Below are 20,110 nucleotides of genomic sequence, written 5' to 3'. Positions count from 1 at the left end.
CTACCACTCAGCATTTACGCTGATTCGTGTCTCAATGTCTCCCTTTCTGCCAAGTCTAGCCCCCTTAAAAATTTAACTTGAAAGTAAACAGTTCCTATATAAACCGTAATAGCATGATTTTTTTTTATTCTTTTTTGAGACAGGGTCTCACTCTATTGCCCAGGCTGGATTGCAGTGGCTTGATGACAGCTCACTGCAGGCTTGACCTCCCTGGGCTCAGGTGATCCTCCCACCTCAGCCTCCTAAGTAGCTTGGACTATAGGCATGCACCATCATGCCCAGCTAATTTTTGTATATTTTGTAGAGATGGGGTTTCACCACATTGCCTAGGCTGAGCATAAATGTTTACTATGCTAGTTTTTTGTTTTATTGAGAATAATTCACATATCATGTAGTTCACCCATTTAAAGTATACAGTTCAGTGGTTTGAAGGTAAATACAGAGTTTCGGCACCATTTTTTCAAGGTTTTTGGGTATCCTGGTCTTGAATGCAAACTGCACTTAAAGTTACAACACAGAAAAAATTTTATGCAAATTAATGACTAAACATGAGAGTGCTTCAAAAACAGCTCATGCACAAAACAGATCTAAGAATCCTAAAAGGTGCTGCTTCTGGCTTCATCCAAATATGTGGCACGATTCCACTTTGTCTCATGTGATGTTCTCTAACTAGAAGCGTGTTGAGTAAATCAGACAGCTCATCTCTGCCTGAAATGGATGCTGAATTTAGTGTGTTTAGGTTAACATATTGCTATGCTAAACAAATTGTTGACAAACGTGGAATAGCTTTTCAAGAGCACAGTGAAAAGTTGACTGAATATTTGCTATTTAAGCTAGGTGTGTAATTTTAACAATTTCTATATAAGTTCACATTTTGGTGTTTTCTGTATTTTTTAAAAGTGACAGTAAATTGTGAGAACAGAATGCCCATAATTTAAAATGGCAGTTGGTAAGAGAAGGAGAGAGAGATTTGTTAAATTTCATATCTAATGTTAGGGGACTTCAAAGGACACTATTTCACTCTACAGAAAGGAAAGAAGGATAAGTATAATTTCTGTTTTTGGAAAAACAAAGCAATTGATAAAACACATAGTTTATCCTTTTTAAAATCACAAGGTAAAAGAACACATCACGTAGCAAGACAAATTATAAAGCAAGCAACCTGTAAGGAAGCCCTGAAACTGAAATTATGAATGTGGATATAAAAGTAAAATAGGAACACAGCAGTGTGATTCCAGGTTTATATGTGTCATCACAAAATTATAAATACAGCAGTTTAGTGAAGGTCTTATTTTGCACAGAGGATGAAGCTAAGAAATTCAGTAACTTGTGCAAGGTTATGTCCAAAATCCCTATAAATATTTGAAACTGCCTTGGGTATCAATGTTTTTGCTGCTGGCATCAACTCACAGCAGATATGTGGACTATTTTTTTTTTTTTTTGGTACTGATACAAAATTTAAATTGCTCATAAAATGTTTTAGTACCCAGCAAAGTGAGAATCAAAATAATGTTAAAGTACGTTTTTAAATAATGGAATGTTATTGCAATGCCCACATTGCTTGGTGGTCATTTTTCTTATTAAAAACAGACACAAAATATGGTGAAAAGCAGATTAATTTTAAGAGCAAACTCCATTTGGAAACTAGATTGCTACAGCTGCCAATATGTAAATTTTATCTTACGTCAAAAAAAGCATCCAATACTTAGAAATAAGGCAAAAGGATTTGCATGTCATTTCAATATCATACCAGCAGACCCAGTCAACGACTGTTTAATTCTCTCGGGGGGCCGTGTGCGTGCCTTTCTTTGATTTTCTATTTACTCTTGATTAGGGCCCAGACTCTGGGAGGTTGCATATAACTTGCAGATTTTTGTCCAGAGGAGATGCAAATGAACTCTGGTAGAAAAGATAACCCCGAAGGTTTTGGCTGTATTGCCCTGAAGAACTTTAACCAGTTTTGTATTTAACCTAGCAACTTTATTCTCAAATTCTTTCCTCATGGGCCATAAGTATTCAGTTATGCTAATGCTCTTTTACCACGCTGGCGGTTCTCTATTAATGAGTTAAACATTTTTCAGGTTTTCATTCTATATTCTTCTAAGAATCATGCTTAACTTTAAAAAACATTTTGGCCCTACTACTGAAGAAACAACAAAAAACCCTTGGTATGGTTTGGCTGTGCCCCCACCCAAAATCTCATCTTGAATTGTAAGCCCCATAATCCCCTCGTGTCAAGGGAGAGACCAGGTGGAGGTAATTGAATCATGGTGCGGTTTCCCGGATGCTGTTCTTCTGATAGTGAGTGAATTCTCACGAGATCTGATGGTTTTTAAGTGTTTGGCAAGTTCCTCCTTCTGTCATTCTTCTTTCTACCACCCTGTGAGGAAGGCGTCTGACTTCCCCTTCTGCCATGATTGTAAGTTTCCTGCGGCCTTCCCAGCCATGCTGAACTGTGAGTCAATTAAACCTCTTTTCTTTATAAATTACCCAGACTCGGGCAGTTCCTTATAGCAGTGTGAAAATGGACTAATACAACCCTTAAGCAGAATTTATTATTACATAGTCACATTATTTCTAGCAGGAATAAGAGCCAAGGGGGACTGAAAAGCTTCCGTTTTTTTTTTTCTATTACCTATTTCTTTTTTTTTTTGAGACGGAGTCTCGCTCTGTCACCCAGGCTGGAGTGCAGTGGCGTGATCTCAGCTCACTACAACCTCCACCTCTTGGGTTCAAGGGATTCTCCTGTCTCAGCCTCCTGAGTAGCTGGGATTACAGGCATGTGCCACCAAGCCCAGCTCATTTTTGTATTTTTAGTAAATACAGAGTTTCACCATGTTGGTCAGGCTGGTCTCAAACTCCTGACCTCATAATCCGCCTGCCTCGGCCTTCCAAAGTGCTGGGATTACAGGTGTGAGCCACCGTGCCCGGCCCGCCTATATCTTTAAACTATTCAACAATTCTTGTTTGGAGTCTGTGGAGGCTTAATTGAGCTCTGGCTGAAGTATAGGGAAGGTCATCACATTAAATTTAAACACATGCAAAAAGTACTCCTTTTAAAAGTGGCAAAACCTGCAGAATATAAGGTAAAAAGCAGTTCCTGTCTATCCTTCTAGGCCTTTTTCTTTGTACAAATACATGGGCACATGTATGCAGGTATATGCACAGAATTATGGTATACATATTTAGTAATTTAAATCACATTATTTTGAACATTCTTTTGTGTAAGAACTTAGAAGTCTACCTTATTCTGCTTTGACACATAAATTTTAAAGCCGCATGAAAAGTGCTTGCCAATTTCTTGATATACAATTAATACATGGCTATGGTAATAAAAAAATGCAGGAGGTATAAATAAAAAGACCCCCCGCCTTTCATATTTTTCTCTAGAGCTAACCATTTTTAGCCAGAATAACTAGAAACAAAGGGTTAAAGGCTCCCTTTCCTATTGCTGCTAGTCACATCTTAAAAAAATTACTGTTAGTTCTGTTCACCTGAGTGGCTATTCTAGTTTAGAGGAAAAAGCCCCTCTAAAAGACAAGGTCAAATTCAGCAGATAATATAACGTTATAAACTATGAAGGTACCTGTTAGGAGTTGAATTGGGCCCCCCAAAAAGATATGTTGGAGTTTTAACTACCAGTACCTCAGAATGTGACCTTATTTGGGAATAAAGTTATGACAGATCTGATTAGTTAAGAAGATGCAGGTGGAGTAGGGTGGGTCCTTACAGATACCTTGTGTGACTGATGTCCTTACTAGGAAAAGGAAATTTGGACACAGACACTGGGGAGAATGTCTTGTGAAGACAGAGGTTGAGACTGGAGTGGTTCTGCCACAAGCCAAGGAACACTCAGGGATGCCAGAAACTGGAAAAAACAAGGGTTTCCAGCTCCCCAGGGGTGAGGTCCATCCCCTAGAGGCTTCAGAGGGAGCATGGCCTTGCCAACACCTTGGTTTTGGACTTCCCAGTCTCCAAGACTGAGAAAATTTCTGTTATAAGCCACTCAGTTTGTAGTGCCTTGTTACAGCATTGCTGGGAAACCCAATAAATATTAGTTTCATTTTCAAATGACAGGCTTTTTGCACATGAGCTCTCATGTTTCTGCACCTACAAATGCAACTCTGTTGAAGAAAAGGTGAGCCTTTTGTTAGAACAAACCTGAAAACGAAGACTTCCGAGGCAGGGGAGGGGAAAGAAGGGGCTATTATTCCTTTATCTGATCATGACCCTCACTGGATCAGGAGAGGAACCCATGACTAAGCACCGTATAGAACATGCTCGTTGCTCTGGCTGCCTGCTGAGAAATTCATAACCACCCTATGTGGCTTCGAGACACTCAACTCTTGGAGAACTGAGGCTTCTCTGACTTGAGATTGGAAAGGAAAAGTGGGAGTCACTTCATGCTGCCGAACAACAAACCATTACTAACAAGCCAGGTGAAAAAATAACCCAGTTGGCTGAGCAGGCAGGATTGGGAGCTGTCAGTCTGGGACTCGCAGAACAATAATTATTTCCATTATGAAGACTGGCTGCCAGTAGACTTACTGGAACTGCACCAGCCTCTTGCTTGGGGAGGGTGGGGTGGAGGCAGACGGAGTGAGGCGCCTACATGCAGGGCCCCAAGCCTCGGTCTGTCACTCATCTGTGACAATGGCCAGTATCCACTCCTCTATCCTTGCTATTCTCAATCCCACTGCTCTGTCTGTGCTCAAGTTTCTCTCCCAGAATATAGCCTTTTCATTTATTTAAATCCTGCTCATTCTTCAGGGACCAGCCCAAGTCCCAGGAGCTACCATTAACCTTCCCTGCCAATATCAACCCAAACTCATCTCATTCTCTAACTTCCATCGCACTCTGGTCTAGATGGAGCACCCTTGCTACTGAATGGGGACCATGGACTGGCAGCATTGGCATCACCTGGGAGCTTGTTAGAAATGCAGACCCCCAGCCCTGTACCAGACCTGCTGAATCAGCTTACACTTTACCCAGGCCCCCAGACTTAGTGTGGTTCGTATACACATTAAGGTATGGGGAGCACTGTCTGTAGCACTGGTTCTCAGCGCATGATCTATGGACCAGCAGCACCTAGGACGGTGTTAGAACTGCAGAATATCGGCCCTACCCCAAACCAAGTGAATCCAGCCATCTGTGTTTTAACAAGGCCCCTGGGGAGTCTAAGGCACACTCAAATTTGAGCACTACTTCCAGTTCATCTGGCCCAGCATCTAATTCCAGGATGCTTTTCCATTTCATGTGTTTGTCTCCCTCTTCAAGATGTGGACCCTGAAGGCAGGAGCCATGCTGGTTGTCTCTCTGGCACTCAGACCAGTTTCAACAGGGTGATTGATGCCCCAGGGTAACTGATCAGTTTTCCTTTCCCCTCCCTGCCCTGTACAAGCACAAGGGAGTCTGGGGAGAAGGAGAGAGGAGGAAAGGGCTGATGGAAGATGACCTTCTTTTGTTTTCCCGAGTCTCTCAAGGGTTTGAGGTTTTTGTGGGAGGTTGGGGCACATTATACTGCTTCTCTCAAATTGGAGACCATTGTTACCATGTAATTTTATGTTGTGGCCTGACTTGATCCAGAATTCTGTCTCCAATAGTTTTATGTGGGTTTTCTCCCTGGAAAAAGTTTTTATTGCGATTGAGCAAATAAAGCAATGTTGGCTAACTGTTCCCTTTTCTGGATCGATATGTCCTTCATCTGGGCAAGTGGCAGTGGCCAGCTCCTCTGGCTTGCAGGACCAGCAAGGAAGATTTTCAGACGTGACTAATGTATAGGCTCCTTGGACTTCCTACTCATGAACTCTCATAAAATGCGCTTTGTTCCATCATCGTCAATTAACACAGCAGCAAGCAGTCCTGGGCTGGGGAGTAGCCGGGCCTTGCCTTTAGTGCGCTTCCTCCTTGGGCTGGCTGTGAGCTTTCAGATAGCCAGACGTAATTTCTTTTGAATTGCTTAATGGACATACAATTTTAATCAGTCATGGGACACTTGAGTGGGAAGGAACTAGAGAAATCATCTACTTCTTTATTTTACAGGTAAAGGTTCTGGCTTAAAGGTTATGCAGTTGGTTAACAGAATTATGACCACATCTAGCCCTTCCGGTTCTCAGTTTAAGAATAATAGTGATTTCCAGTTAGTGAAGCATTCCCCGGTGTACACTTACTTTCATTAATCCTGATGGCAAACCTTAGAGCTATTTCAAGATTCAATTTTGTGCCCAGGATCATCCTCCCAGATTGGAGTCCCATGGGCCCAGCCCTGTGATGAAATATGCAAAGGCCCAGAAACCTAATTTGGAGAAGAATGTTACAGGCACTGAAGACATCCTGCAGTAGACAGGACACCCCAAGGTGCAGCTAAGTTGCAGGGCGCATGTCTCCAGCTGGAGCTGTGGGAATGAAAGCTGGCATAAAGAATGTTGGGACAAGGGACATAGACCTAATCACATTTCAAATGCTGCTTGTAATCTGACTTACAATCATGGGTAGGAGAATGGTGATTTCACACAAAACCTCAGGTACTGAGGACAGCAACCTACCTGGAATAGGGGGTGGGGAAACTGGAGAACCTTCCAGCAAGACAAATGCCTGCCATTTCCATGTGTCCCCAAGTAAGCCTCATGACATTCTTTCAAGACTGACATTATTTCTGTTTTACTAAAGGGACAATCAGAGAGTTATGTTAGACTGGAGTCAAAGCTAGAGGGTCCCAGATTCTTTTCCTTAAACCTAAGCTCCGTGGAGGGTGACCAACTTGCCCCATTTTGCCCAGGGCTCAGTTTTGAAACAAAGTCTCGCATCCTGGGAAGCCCCTCAGCTCAGGGCAAGCCTTGGTCCTCCCTCTTTTTGCCCTGGAGGGAATAGGAGTTCTTGACAGGCACCGTCCTGGCCTTGCAGGGCCTGAGTTCAGCCTGTTTTGCTCAGCTGATTGGCGCCTGGCACCAGGGCAGGGCTGGCTGCTTGGTTGGGGTAGAGGGGGGATGTGGCCCACAGCCCCGGGCAGGCTGCTGCTCTGCCAGCTGCTGTCACACCCCATTTTACTGTGGAATGCTGGTCACCAACAGGAGAGTGCCGCCTGCCTGGTTCTACTTTAATTCACGCCTACAAGAAGTGGAACATGAGGGAGAAAACAGGAAGACAAGTGACTCAGCCATCAGAGAAGCCAATCCCCGCTGTTTCTGCCTCGGGCCAAATTTAGGTGCAAGGGTCAAAAACTTACTCAGAATTAGCTCAAGTCAAAAGGAACATTAAGGATACAAGTTTCATGGAAACAGGAACAACTTTCATGTCCCAGGCATTAGCAGAATGTGGAGGGGACTGCTTGCCCACCAGTCCTCCCCAACCCAGCCTCTCTGGTGTCCTGAGAGGCCCAGTAAACAGCATTGGGTTTTGAACCAAATGGTAATGCAGACAGGCAGATCCAGAGGGGATGTTGGGCTTCTTTGGGAATAGGACTGGGTTGCAGGATGCAGCTTAGAGGGGACACTCCAACAACAGAGCCTCAGAATTCGGACATGGTCCTGGATGTGGCAGGCACTGCCATGAGGGCAGGGGAGGGTGTGGGCGGCAGCTGCTGCTGCTCAGGTAAGGTTTATGGTAAGAAGGAGATGAGCTGCACAGACTGAAAGCAGGCACCCCCAGGAGAGTGAGGGGAGACAGGAAGGGGCTGAGCTATGCAGCTTGTTTTTTTCTTTTTTCTTTTTTTTTTTTTTTTACACTAACCCACACCATCCCCTCCCCCTAGCATCAGGGAAGTCACTGTGTCTGCCCCAGGGTGGGGCAGAGAGAAGAGAGAGGGAAGAGGCAGAGAGATGGTAGGAATGTCATAGCTAGTAGAGGTCCACACCCATGGCAGGAGATAGGAGTTGGGGGAACAAGCATTTCTCCTTCCCCCCCGCAGTTCTTGGCCCCGGACTCCAGCTGTCATAGCCTTGATTCCTGGCTGACACCTGGACTACTGTGTGTTATGCCCTTGGCTTCTCCTGCTTATAGAGCTCTGACCTGTCCAGGTGGCTCCAGATTGCAACTTCCTTACTGAGGCCTCTCACTCCTCTCAGAGGTGTTTTCTCTTCTCTGTACACTCACATCCATCAGATTGTACCAAGGGCCTTTTGCTTTTTAAAGCAGTTCGGGTTCTAGTCCAATGAGGACATGCAAATTCTATCTTATTAGGGGTCCCTTAAGGGCCTCTTTTCTGTTCTTTTGATGCTCTTGGTATTTCTAAAATCCTGATAATGAACTGGGGCCTGAGGTCCTCAGTGGGGGAGAAGCCAGCATATTGAAGCCTTTATGGCCCAGCAGGAGTCCCGGCTGGGACTTGGAGACCTGGCTGTCTTCGCCACCAAGGCCAATGGGTACACCCCCCACTTCCCAGCCCTTACAGCTAACCAGTACCTGATGCTCAGCTAGGTTAGCAAGAGGGACCACCCGCTTTAACAGCGAGAAGCATTGCCCTTCTGAGACGGCTGTGTAGGCCACGAAAGAGTGTGGGCCGAGTTGAGATCTCAGTCCATTACAGCATGATCTGGAAAGGAGGCAGACTCCGTAACTGGGCTCTAGGGAACCATTCTTACCACCCTCCTTGGAGGCTGCCTCAGGGTCTGGCCAGGAAGGGCCCCAAACAAGAGGCCTACATCTAAGGCCATCAGCGCACACAATGGGGAAGAAAGTCATGCCAGAGAATCTCTAAGTCAGACTGTGTTCTATGGACTCCCAGCACAGAGCATTTACCCAGGGGGTGGAGATGGTCACACAGATGTCACTGAAAGACTCATGTGGAGAAGTGGGACAACCTGGGCTTGACAAGTAGGACAAGTCATAAGAAAGAGTAGGGAGGCTGCAGGCAGACGTGTTCCAAGTGCTCATTGAGAGCTCAGAACTCTGGGCAGCACTTAGGGCTACGGTGGTACCAGGGCAGTTTTCTCCTCCACTAAATGCCTCTAGGATGCAATAACCATTCTTGCTTTCTTCCTTGCTAGTAATAGGTCTGCTGGCACTTGACAAGCCAGGCAACACGGCTTAAGTCAGGCATCTCATTTCACTAAAATTCCAACAGGCTTCAAGGGCCTCTGCAGCAAGTGCCAGGAGTTGTCCCTTGTTTTAGGAGAGGCAAGATCAGTGAAATAGAACACTTCCAACAGAACAGTGGGGCTGACATGTGCTGGGTTAAATGTGCTTATTACACTGGGAATCTGTTGTCACGTGTCATTCATGGAATGATGTACAGGTCATCTTGGACAGGACCAGCACAGTGGCCATCACCATGACCAGGAAGCAAGATGGCCAGCCAGGGCCACAGCCAGTACCTTCAGGTACTGTTCCTTAAGGAGGAGGAAGGCAGAGTTGCAAGGGCGGCAGGGGCTCATGTGACATGCTTTCCACAGTTCCCACTCAGATCTTGATCTTCTGGCTTATGGGCATATAAGTCCTGGAGTCACTGGAACCAGAGCCAGATGGTCAAGTGCTCTCTTGTGGCCTGAGTTCAAGGTGTGTATGGAGTGAGGGAGTCACTGAGGCAGGAGGACTAAGATCTGGGTTCATATGACCTCTATTCTAGGACTGTCTCCTAGAAGGGTAATCAGACTTGTTAAATGTTTCATAAAACGCCTGAAAATTATCATAGCCAGACACTAGGCAAGTGTGATGGGCAAGAGCCAGGGGTTTTTGGCCAAAGAGCTCTTAGAACTCACTCAGCTCTGGAAGAAAGGCCTCTTCAAGAGTTCCTCAGGCTGAGACGTAGGCATGATGTGCAGAGTGCTGTTCAGGACTTCTGCAGGAGGGTGCCATCTGGTCAGGACTTGAGGCAGCTTTCAGAAGGTTGACTTTGTTTGGAGGGACAGAGGGAGAAAGTGCAGAGGACTTTGTGGGCAGGACCTTTGGGGCGAAACGTCTCAGTGTTGCTACTGGATACGTGGCTAGGGGCCTGCTCTTACCTCCTCCTCTCTCCTCTGGATAGTACTGGCCACTACAATGCCCATCAGGGTCCAAGTGTAGGCAGGATTGGGTCAGGTGGTACAGATACACCTGAGAATAGAAGTGGGTGAACAGCAGAAGACTAAGCATTACAGCAGGACAAACCTTAAGGGGCCAAGGATCTGGAAGCTTCCACAGCATCTCAAGCTCTGTGCAGGCAGAGGCCATTCTGTTCTAGCAGGAACAAAAGTTCCCATGTCAGGGCCTTGGGAAACCAAGAGTGACCCAACACCAATTCCTTCCCACCCACACTTTGTCCTAAGACAGAAGCCTTATGGGACCTCATCCCACCTGGCTTTAGTAAGAGGGCAGGCTTTCTTCAAGGAGACAAGAGGAGGAGTTAAAGTGTGAGAATGGGATGGGGAAGACAATGAGCTTCCTCCTGCATGTAGGCATGAAATGGGGTTATTCTGAGGGTGCTGGTCGGGAATGAGTCAGTTTCCTTTCTTATTAGGAAGTCTACTTACTGGATGCTTTACTATTACTTCTGAAGTCTTCAGTGACTTTAATGTTAATGCTCCATTTTGCAGAAGGTGGTAAGGTTCAAAAAGGAGACGTGACCTGTTTAGGTCACACAGTCAACAACTGACTAAGCAGAGGATCAGCTAGGGTCCCACTCATGCTGCACTGCCCTGTCCCCACCCTCCATGCTTAATCTGGTTACCAGTTGCCATCTGTCAGACTTGACTTCTAAATGTTGATGCCAAGTCACCAAGCAGGACCTGTCATCCAGATCTCTTTATAAAAGTCTAGGAAGTACTTGGGACCTGGGGCTCCCAGGGACTTTGCTCAGTGTCCTCATACTGGCCATATAACTGGGAATCTAGGTTCCTATTTAGCCCTTTCTGGTTCTCTGAGATCTCACCTCTTTGAATCTGGATGCCACAAACTTCACCAGCTTCTTGATCAATGAGGGGTTTAGGACCCTCTCACCCTGGGAGATAGGGGAAAAGTCTACCTCCAACAGGTTATTCTTTTTGCAGCTGTCAGGAAGAATTTGGAGACAAACAAGGAGTGAGGCACTCTGGAGAAACCTTGTGTCCATTCCAGTAGTTATCCCAGGACTGGTGAGGACTAGCTGACCCTTTCTTATACACAAGGAAGTGTGAGTAGGACTGGGGCAGGGGCTTGAGGCTATTAGAAGTCAGGGGAAGTTCCTAACTGAGAAGCTGCACAGAAGTGATGGAAGTCTCTTTTGGTAGGCTCAGATGACACTCAGATCTATTGGGAGATTGGGTCCTGTATTAGTCCCTTCTCACACTGCTATAAAGAAATACCCGAGACTGGGTAATTTATAAAGGAAAGAGGTTTAATGGATTCACAGTTCTGCATGGCTGTGGAGGCCTCAGGAAACTTACAATCATGGCAGAAGGCAAATGAGAAGCAGACACCTTCTTCGCAGGGTGGTAGGACGGAGTGAGTGCAAGCAGGGGACATGTGAGACACTTATAAAACCACCAGATCTTGTGAGAGTCACTATCATGAAGAACAGCATGGGGGAAACTGCCCTCATACCTCCACCCTTGGTCCCACCCTTGACATGTGGGGATTGTGGGGATAATTCAAGATGAGATTTTGGGTGGGGACACAGCCTAACCATATCAGGTCCTCACTTTGGGGATCTTGCTCTGGCACATAAGATATTCGTACAGAATCTTGGGCTATATCTGGTAGGGTTGGGGTTCTGGTTCTGCCCTCTCAGCTGCTAGCTGAGGATACATACTTATTTATTATGACATTCCACTGGGGGCTGCCATCAAATTCTGGTGACTCTGACACCCAACACTTGTCCAGGAGTAATTCTGCTGAGGCATCTGCAAAGCTCATCAGTTCTGCCTCAAAGAGTGTTGACTATGGCTGATTCACAATGACCATCTCCCCATGGTGAAACTGAATGACTCATCTTAAGAGAGGAGGGGCTTGGTGAACTCATGGACAACTTTCTTCTTCTGCCCTTTGTTCCCCAAAGTAAACTCCAGAACACCCCTTACCTTTAGCTACTCTTGCCTGGATCTCCAGTGTCTGTCTGCTCCCTCCGAGGCCCTGCTGAATGAGAGAATGTCAAGCCTAGGGCACCCAGGCAGAAATACTCAGAGTTCTCCCTCTGTTCCCCAGCCACCCCTTGACCTCGGATCTGGGACTGCCATACCACCGTGCCATCTCCTGGTGGCACAACAGCTTTCTTCCTCCACCCATCCTTGTGCCTGTCCTCTTGGGCCAATGTTTTTTTAACTGAGTAGTAGCAGAGCAGCATCAGCCTAGGACAAGCATGGAGGCAAGATCAGGCTCACTGGTTTGTAGAACTGCAGAGCAAGAAAGGACTCAAGGGAACTCTAGTTCATGGACAAGATGAGGCAAAGAGACTCTGGACCAGGGGGACAAAGAGACTTCAAAGTCTCAACTTTGGAATGACAGCATTGGGGCTTGAGGCTGGAAGAGATAGTCTACTATCTGTTCTGCTGGTCTTCTCCATTGGTTGGTGGGCTATGTGCATGGTGGATCATGATCTAGTTATGCGATGATTTGTTTCTAGCAACATTGCTTAGTCTATCAAAGAAGAAGGTCTGTCAATATTACTCCAATTTACATCATACCTCCAATATAATAAGTATTAGGTAAGGAAGTAAAATAGGACATCAAAAATGAAAAAGAACATGGAAACTGAAGCATTTTGGGGCACTGTCACTGATGTTTTGAGTTCCTGCTGCAAACTATACATTGGGATTCTCTTCCCTAGTCAGCTGGAATTTCCTGAGGAGGGGGGTGGGGACAACAGTGAGATGAAGTTCAGGGGCACAGGTGACTTCCATTCATACAGCAGCCATCTCACCTGTAGTCTGGATAGCTCGTAATTGTGGGCCAGCCCTTCACAGCAAGGGTTTCCTTCTCATACATGATTCCCTTTTCATATATAATAAAGTCACCTTCAAACTAAATAACCCAGGATTTTAGAGCGTATGGAGAACACGGGTGATATGGTTTGGCTGTGTCTCCACCCAAATCTCATCTTGAATTGTAGCTTCCACAATTCCCACATGTTGTAGAAGGAACCCAGTGGGAGGTAATTGAATCATGGGGGCAGGTCTTTCCTGTGCTATTCTTGTGATAGTGAATAAGTCTCATGAAATCTGATGGTTTTGTAAAGGGGAGTTACCCTGCACAAGTTCTCTCTTCTCATCTGCTGCCATGTGAGACATGCCTTTCACCTTCTGACATGATCATGAGGCCTCCGCAGCCACGTGGAACTGTGGGTCCATTAACCCTTTTTCTTTTGTAAATTGCCCAGTCTCAGGTGTGTCTTTATCAGCAGTTTGAAAATGGAACAATACCACAGGACTGAGAAGCAAAAGCTTAGATGGTACACTAAGGCCTGGCAGGAGCAGGTGGCCCTTTTGCCTTACTCACCCTCACTGAGATAACACGGCTGGTGATGTCAAACTGGAAGGCAGCTTGGTTCTTGCTAGACTCTGTTGGCTTACAGGTGTGGTCCTTCAGTGTGGCCTTGCACATGTCAGTGGAAGGGTCTGTGGCCATCATGGTAGAGATGGCCACAGTCCCACTAGGGAAGCACACTAGGAACACAACCATAGTTCTCACAACCATCCTGTTTCCAGCCATATTTTGATCAAAGCCTGTTCTCTATTTTATCTGGCAGTCCTTGGACTGGGCTGGACTAGGCCTCTATGCTGCTCCTTGAGGTAGGACTTGGCTCCTGACCCCAGGGCTTGTCACAAGTGACCTCAGACATACCCATTAAAAATGTATTCTTAGGCCATCAAGTAGGTTGTGGATAAATATTGAACTTCGTTCATTTTTATATGTGTTATTTGAGGGGCGGAAGGCAAAACCTGGATACTACCACATGAGGTATGGTGATCGGGCTGGGGGCCCTGCCTTCAAGAAAGTCAGCTCAGAAGAGAAAATAAAGAAACAGTCAAGGACAAGTAACTAGTGGAAGACAGAATATGATTATGGCTCTGATTACGAGAGTTCAAAAGGAAAAAGTTGCGGGAGAGGGAAGAACCAGAAAGGAGATCCTCTGGTTGGTAGGCTATGTGGTTATAGGAGAAACAGCATTTGAAATGGGCTCTGAAGCCTAAGACTTCACATAGGAGGTGAGGGGGGTTAGTTTTCCCCTAGAAGGTATGGATGTGACACACAGCAGTGTGAGCTGGTCTCGATCATCTCCCCAGAGGGTAGAGACCAGTGAGCCCGGAAAATCTCACCAAGGCAGATGCACAAGGCCTTCTTCATGCAGGATGGGGGCGGTGCTGTGGTTCTAGACTGGGATCAGCAGGGTTGGGAGGTGGGACAAAGCATCATGGGGACCCAGAAGCCCGGCTTCTCACCAGTGAGGTCTGAAGAGGGATAAATGCATGGCAGCTGGTGTCCCATGTAGAGCTCCCAACAGGAGAGCAGGTCAGTTACTGGGATGGTCAAGTATAGGTTCTCACTGTCACAGGTGCCAATGACCTGGGGAAGTTCTGTGAAAAGTACAGAATGGGTAAATGGGACTCAGGTTGGGGTCCGATTCTCCTTATTGTCCAGCCTTGGCATACCAAGACTGAAGAATCTTGTTGGAGGCCTATTCTTTCCCAAGTATTCATTTCTCATCACTCCCCTTTGGCCCTTTTACTTTTCCACTGGAGCCCTAGTATGAAGTCCCTTAAGTGAGATGGCTTTTATTTTTGATTCAGTATCTCACTCTCGCCCAGGCTGCAGTGCAGTGGCACAATCATAGCTCCCTGCAGCCTCCATCTCCTGGGCTCAAGCGATCCTCCCGCCTTAGCCTCACGAGTAGATGGGACTACAGGCGTGTACCAGCATGCCATGGTAATTTTAAAATTTTTTTATAGAGACAGGGTCCCACTATCTTGCCCAAGCTGGTCTTGAACCTTCGGGCTCAAGGAATCCTTCTGCCTAGGCCTCCCAAAGTGCTGGGACTATAGGAACCACCTTGGTCAGCCCAAGAAGCCTCCTTTTTTTTTTTTTTGAGATGGAGTTTCATTCTTGTTGCCCAGGCTGGAGTGCAATTGCGTGATCTCGGCTCACTGCAACCTCCACCTCCAGGGTTCAAGAGGCTCTCCCACCTCAGCCTCCTGAGTAGCTGGGACTACAGATGTATGCCACCACTCCTGGCTAATTTTTGTATTTTTAATAGAGACAGCGTTTCACCATCTTGGCCAGGTTGGTTTCAAACTCCTGACCCCAGGTGATCCACCCCGCTCAGCCTCCCAAAGTGCTGGTACAGGTGTGAGCCACCGTGTCCGGCCAAAGTCTCCTTTTTTTTTTTTTTTTTTTTTTTTTGAGACACTGTGTCACCCAGGCTGGAGTACAGGGGTACAAACAGGCTCACTGCAACCTCTGCAACTTGGGTTCAAGCAATTCTTGTGCCTCCTGGGTAGCTGTGATTACAGGCGTGTGCCATCACGCCCTGCCTTTTATTTTTATTTTTTATTTTTAGTACAGATGGGTTTTCACCATGTTGGCCAGGCTGATCTCGAACTCCTGGCCTCAAGTAATCCACCTGCCTCAGCCTCCCAAAGTGCTGAGGTTACAATGTGAGCCACTGCGCATGGCCGAGAAGGCCGCTTTTTTAAACAAAAGGCTTATCTCGTGGGAAGTCAGTAGGAGAGCCAGGGATGGGGAAGCAGTTCTGGCACTAGATCAGCAATGGCAGTTTCTCGGGTCACAGCTGTGTGAGGTCTGTGCTCTCAGCCTTGGGTTCTGAAGTGTAAGCTTTTGGTTAAGACAGTGGGGAGATAGGGGACTTGGGCTCTGGTCCAGCTCCATACCATGCCAGCTGTATGATGGAGCTCCTCTCAGAGCCTAATGCCACCTTGAGTTCTACCCATCTTGCAGAGCTGTGGGGCTCAGAAGAGAAGGACTCCATCTTTGGAGAGCATCTTGGTGTTCAACATGCTTTCACTCTTCAGCCTCCTTAGAGGGGGCCAGTAGTTGGAGAAAATGAGGATTGGATAATGCTAAGCTCCTTGCCTAAAGTTCGCAGTGGAACCAGGATTCAGACCCACTAGAGGGCACCCTGAAAGTGCTTGGAGGATAGAACAGTGCCATCTGTGTGGCAGCAAGCCTTCAACACTAGAATCCTAGTGACCTTAAGAGGATGACACCTAGCAGAGCTATAGGAAGGAAGACAATACACCTGTTTTCTTACTTCCTGGAGATGTAAAACCTATAGGCAGAGGCCTAGTCATAGGCAAAAGATGACTCGCCTGAACCTCCCTGTTCTTCTTATATCCTTTCCCTGCTATCTCTACATTGGGTACCTAATGACCTTGCTGGGAAGAAGGCCATGTCTGATATATACCAAGGTCTCGATACCACTGGCTACCCTTACCATGACCTTGACATGAGAAGTCTACCAAGGTTAACATTTCAGGGGTGGTGGCACCTGGGAGGGAAGACTGTATGGGGCACCTTGAGTCCTGTTCATGTCATTCCTGGCATGATTTAAGTGAAGTCTAATTGCTGATTGTATGAGCAGCCACCCATTCTCTGTTATTACTTTATGTGTCTTCCAACAGCTGCTTCTATACTGGGCTTCCGATCCCAGCGTGCAGACAAGCCACTTACGAGGAGTTAGTTCTGTGTAGCCCCAGTGGGAGCCTTCCCATGGGAGGGGCTTCCACAGCCGTTGTTTGGGCAGAGCCAATGCAACTTGTTGGGCACCAAGACCATCTATGAGTCCAGGACCAGCACCTTACTTGGTGTACTTACCAACATCCTCGAAAGTATATTCCATTTCTGCAGAATAGGAGAATGGTTTCCCATCTGGACCCACGCTCAGTATATAGTTCACGTGGAGGACATAGTAGGTTTCATTCCTGTTCATGTACTAGAAGACATCACAGGAACAGTCTGCAAGTGATGGATAGAGTAAAAATAAGTAATTCAAAATCTAAGCTGTTAGAACCTTAAAACATTTTGAGCCTTAAGGGAATGTGATTATAGGACCTGAGCCACAGAAACATACATGCAGCTGTAACCTTTGTTTCTGATTACAGATTGGTCATTTTTCTTACCTACACTTTTGTAAAATGTTGTAAACGACTAAAGGGTGCCAGGGAAGACCACTTCCCTCTTAACTGTTGATATTCAGTACAGACTAACTTCCCTCTTTCCTCTTCCACACAGAGACTTCGTGGCTATGGGATTGTCTAAGATGTAATGTTAACTACTCTTAAATTGGAAAGGAAATGAAAACAAGCTGTAAAGAAAACAAGCTTATTTAAAAGAAAACAAACTAAATTGTAACTCATACAGTAGCCTTGTATAGAAAATGATAAAATCCTACTAAATTTCTTTGTTTTTTGCCTATATAAGCAAGACCTTAACTTTTAACTTCGGAGCACTTACTCCATTTCTCTGAAGTCTGTTTCCTGTATGATCATTCCCAGCTTTTTGCTTGAATAAACTCTTTAAAACTGGATTCTGATCCTTTCAATTATTTCAGGTTGACAATAGCTTAGAGCCATGCTGAGCAAAAGGCTGCTGAATTTACAAAGCTACTTCTGGGTAGTGACCCTAGCACAGTCTCCTACCCCCTTACAGCATCTGCTCAGGCTGGACAGCATAGCAGAGTAGGCCCTGTCCTTGTGTGCCCACCACCTGGATGGGGGGCTTGAGACCTCAATCCGATGAGGATGTCCACTCTGGTCACGCACTTGAGTGGCTACTGGTCTCTCCTTTACAGCGTTTCAAACTGCTCCAGCCTGCCAAGCTAGATTAGATAAGACATGCTCATGTAATTTAATGACCTGTGAGGGTGGGGTGGGTGAGAGCTCTGCCTATGAAGTATGTTACCTGCCCAGCAGGTAACACTATCTGGTAAGCTGTCCGCTGGGCAGAGGATCTGTCCAAACTGACAGCTTCTTACATGGACATGAGCACTAGCTTACCTCTTTAATCAGATTTGTGTCATCAAGGACACTTCAAGCACAAACCCTTGTGTTCCATCTGGAAAGGGAATTTCCCAAATCTTATACCCAGGTTCATCCACTTCTGAAATAGGATAGGGCACAGTTCTGATCCCTATTGCCACTAACTGGTCACCAGGGAAGACAGCTCCAAAGGTGATGCTGAAGAGTCTTGCCCAGGGACTATGTCTGTTGGAAGTTCTCATCTGTTACAGGCCTGTGGTTTACCAGCAACAGACTCTCCCAGTCTCCCTTAATTAAGTCTTCAGAGCTAAGAGCATCCTGTTTTCTCTTTCATGTGAAGGGACTAGAAAGGACTAGGGGTGTCTGTGTCCTTCGATAATCTTCTCCCCTATCCCCTCAAAGATGCTCTTGTCTCTTAAATAGTCAATTCTTCCTTAGCCAGTAACTCAAGAACAAGGCCGAGTGGGGAGCCACAGGAAGGATGGGATCAGCGAGGGCCATTGTGAGAACATAAGCCCATTCATAAACCCGAGGGCAACCCAGCAGCATGGGTCAAGAATTGTCAGCCATTCCTCATGCAAATAACCACTAACATACTAGCCTTTCCATCCCAGGTTCGAGTGCAGTTTACCCAGCTTTGTCCCTTTGTATGTTGGCTTAAGTAGCTGAACATAAAAAAATAAGCTCGCATGTGAGGGCTAACCACAGTTGTCTTTGTGTAGATTATAGGCTCATGGAGGTCAAAAGAATCCTTACTACTGTTGTCTCTCCTCAGGACCGAAAGTTATCCAATCACATGAGAGTCTGAATAATAGTTCTTTTTCCCCCCGCTGGGAGACAGAGTCTCGCTCTGTTGCCCAGGCTGGAGTGCAGTGGCATGATCTCAACTCACTGCAACCTCCGCCTCCTGGGTTCAAGTGATTCTCCTGCCTCAGCCTCCTGAGTAGCTGGGATTACAGGCGTGTACCACCAAATCCAGCTAATGTCTGTATTTTTTAATAGAGATGGGGTTTCACCATGCTGGCCAGGCTGGTCTCAAACTCCTGACCTCAGGTGAACTGCCTGCCTCAGTCTCCCAAAGTGTTGGGATTACGGGCATGAGCCACTGTACCCAGCCTGAATAATAGTTCTAAAGGAATGTCTATATTATGTTTTTAAGCTTTATTTAGATGATAGGCTAGAAAGTTGATGTTCTGAAGCTTTTACTTCTAAATATCAAGATCATACTTTTGACAGAAGTCTGAATCCACGTACCCAGCCCTTAGTTACAGCCTACAAGTGATCAGAACTCAAACTGAATCAGTCTATGGGCATATTGAGGCCTAAAGGTAGAAGCTGGCCCAGATGGGACGGGCTGTACTTGCTAAAACTTGAGCCTCTGTGCCAAGTCAGTATTCCTGCTGTGCACACTAAGATGTAGCAGGCACTCTCCCCATGGTCCTCTCTGGGGCTTAGTTCACACCAAAGGATCATCCTAAGCCTGCATGCCTTCAGCTAAAGTGGCAGGGAACATAGTAACACTGAACCTTGTGGGCATGAAAGGCGTTCTGTTTTGACTACCATCAACTTGGTCACATGCCAATCAGTGACCACCTGTGCTCCAAGAGTAGGTGGATGCTATAGCTTGCACCACAGACACCATGATGTCACTCTAGGAGAAACAAAGAGGCAGCAGATGAGAGGTGCACTGTGGATGAGGCACTTTGCCAACTGCCTTCCCTAGAAAACCATCGCTGGCCACCCAGTTGGGATTGAGACAAATTTCTAGCTGGAGTTACAGTTGTGATGTTATACCACCCCATGAGATCACACCTGGGTCCTACCCAGGGGCACTCTTTAGAGAGAGGCGGGTATCGAGTTACGTTAAAACCTAGAGAAGATGATAGAGGAGTTGAGATGAAATAAACTTCCTGTAAGACCAGATGCCTCAATCCTGAAAACATTCATCTATTTGCTCCCACATTCATCTATTTGCTCCCTGGGACATGGCCATTTTGGTTAGAATTGCTCATAAAGATAAAAGCAGGCTTAAGCTATTTGACCAAGCTGAGATTACTTTTGCATCAACCTAATAGTAATCTGTGCTCAGAGCTCACAAATGTCAGTTAAAGAATGTCCTCCTGATCTGTCTCCTCTCTCGCTCTCCCAAGGGTTAGAGTGGGGTAGAAGAAACTCACCCAGGTGACTTCAGCCTCGTTGCTGGAATAGGGCTAATGCAGGAACATGCAGAC

General features: G+C 46.2%; 1 long non-coding RNA gene across 1 annotated transcript; it reads right to left on the bottom strand.

Moving 5' to 3' along the window:
* Window positions 1–8,683: 8,683 nt before the first annotated feature.
* Window positions 8,684–12,966, bottom strand: LOC116270249. Its single transcript, XR_004178192.1, has 3 exons — window positions 11,970–12,966; window positions 10,844–10,961; window positions 8,684–10,029 (listed from the first exon to the last, which is right to left on the bottom strand). It is a non-coding gene; the product is annotated as an uncharacterized LOC116270249 (long non-coding RNA).
* Window positions 12,967–20,110: the final 7,144 nt, after the last annotated feature.

This window comes from Papio anubis, chromosome 14 (assembly GCF_008728515.1).
Source record: "Papio anubis isolate 15944 chromosome 14, Panubis1.0, whole genome shotgun sequence".
NCBI lineage: Eukaryota > Metazoa > Chordata > Mammalia > Primates > Cercopithecidae > Papio > Papio anubis.
Note: the sequence above shows the minus strand (reverse complement) of the source record. Positions and strands in the feature narration are given on the sequence as shown.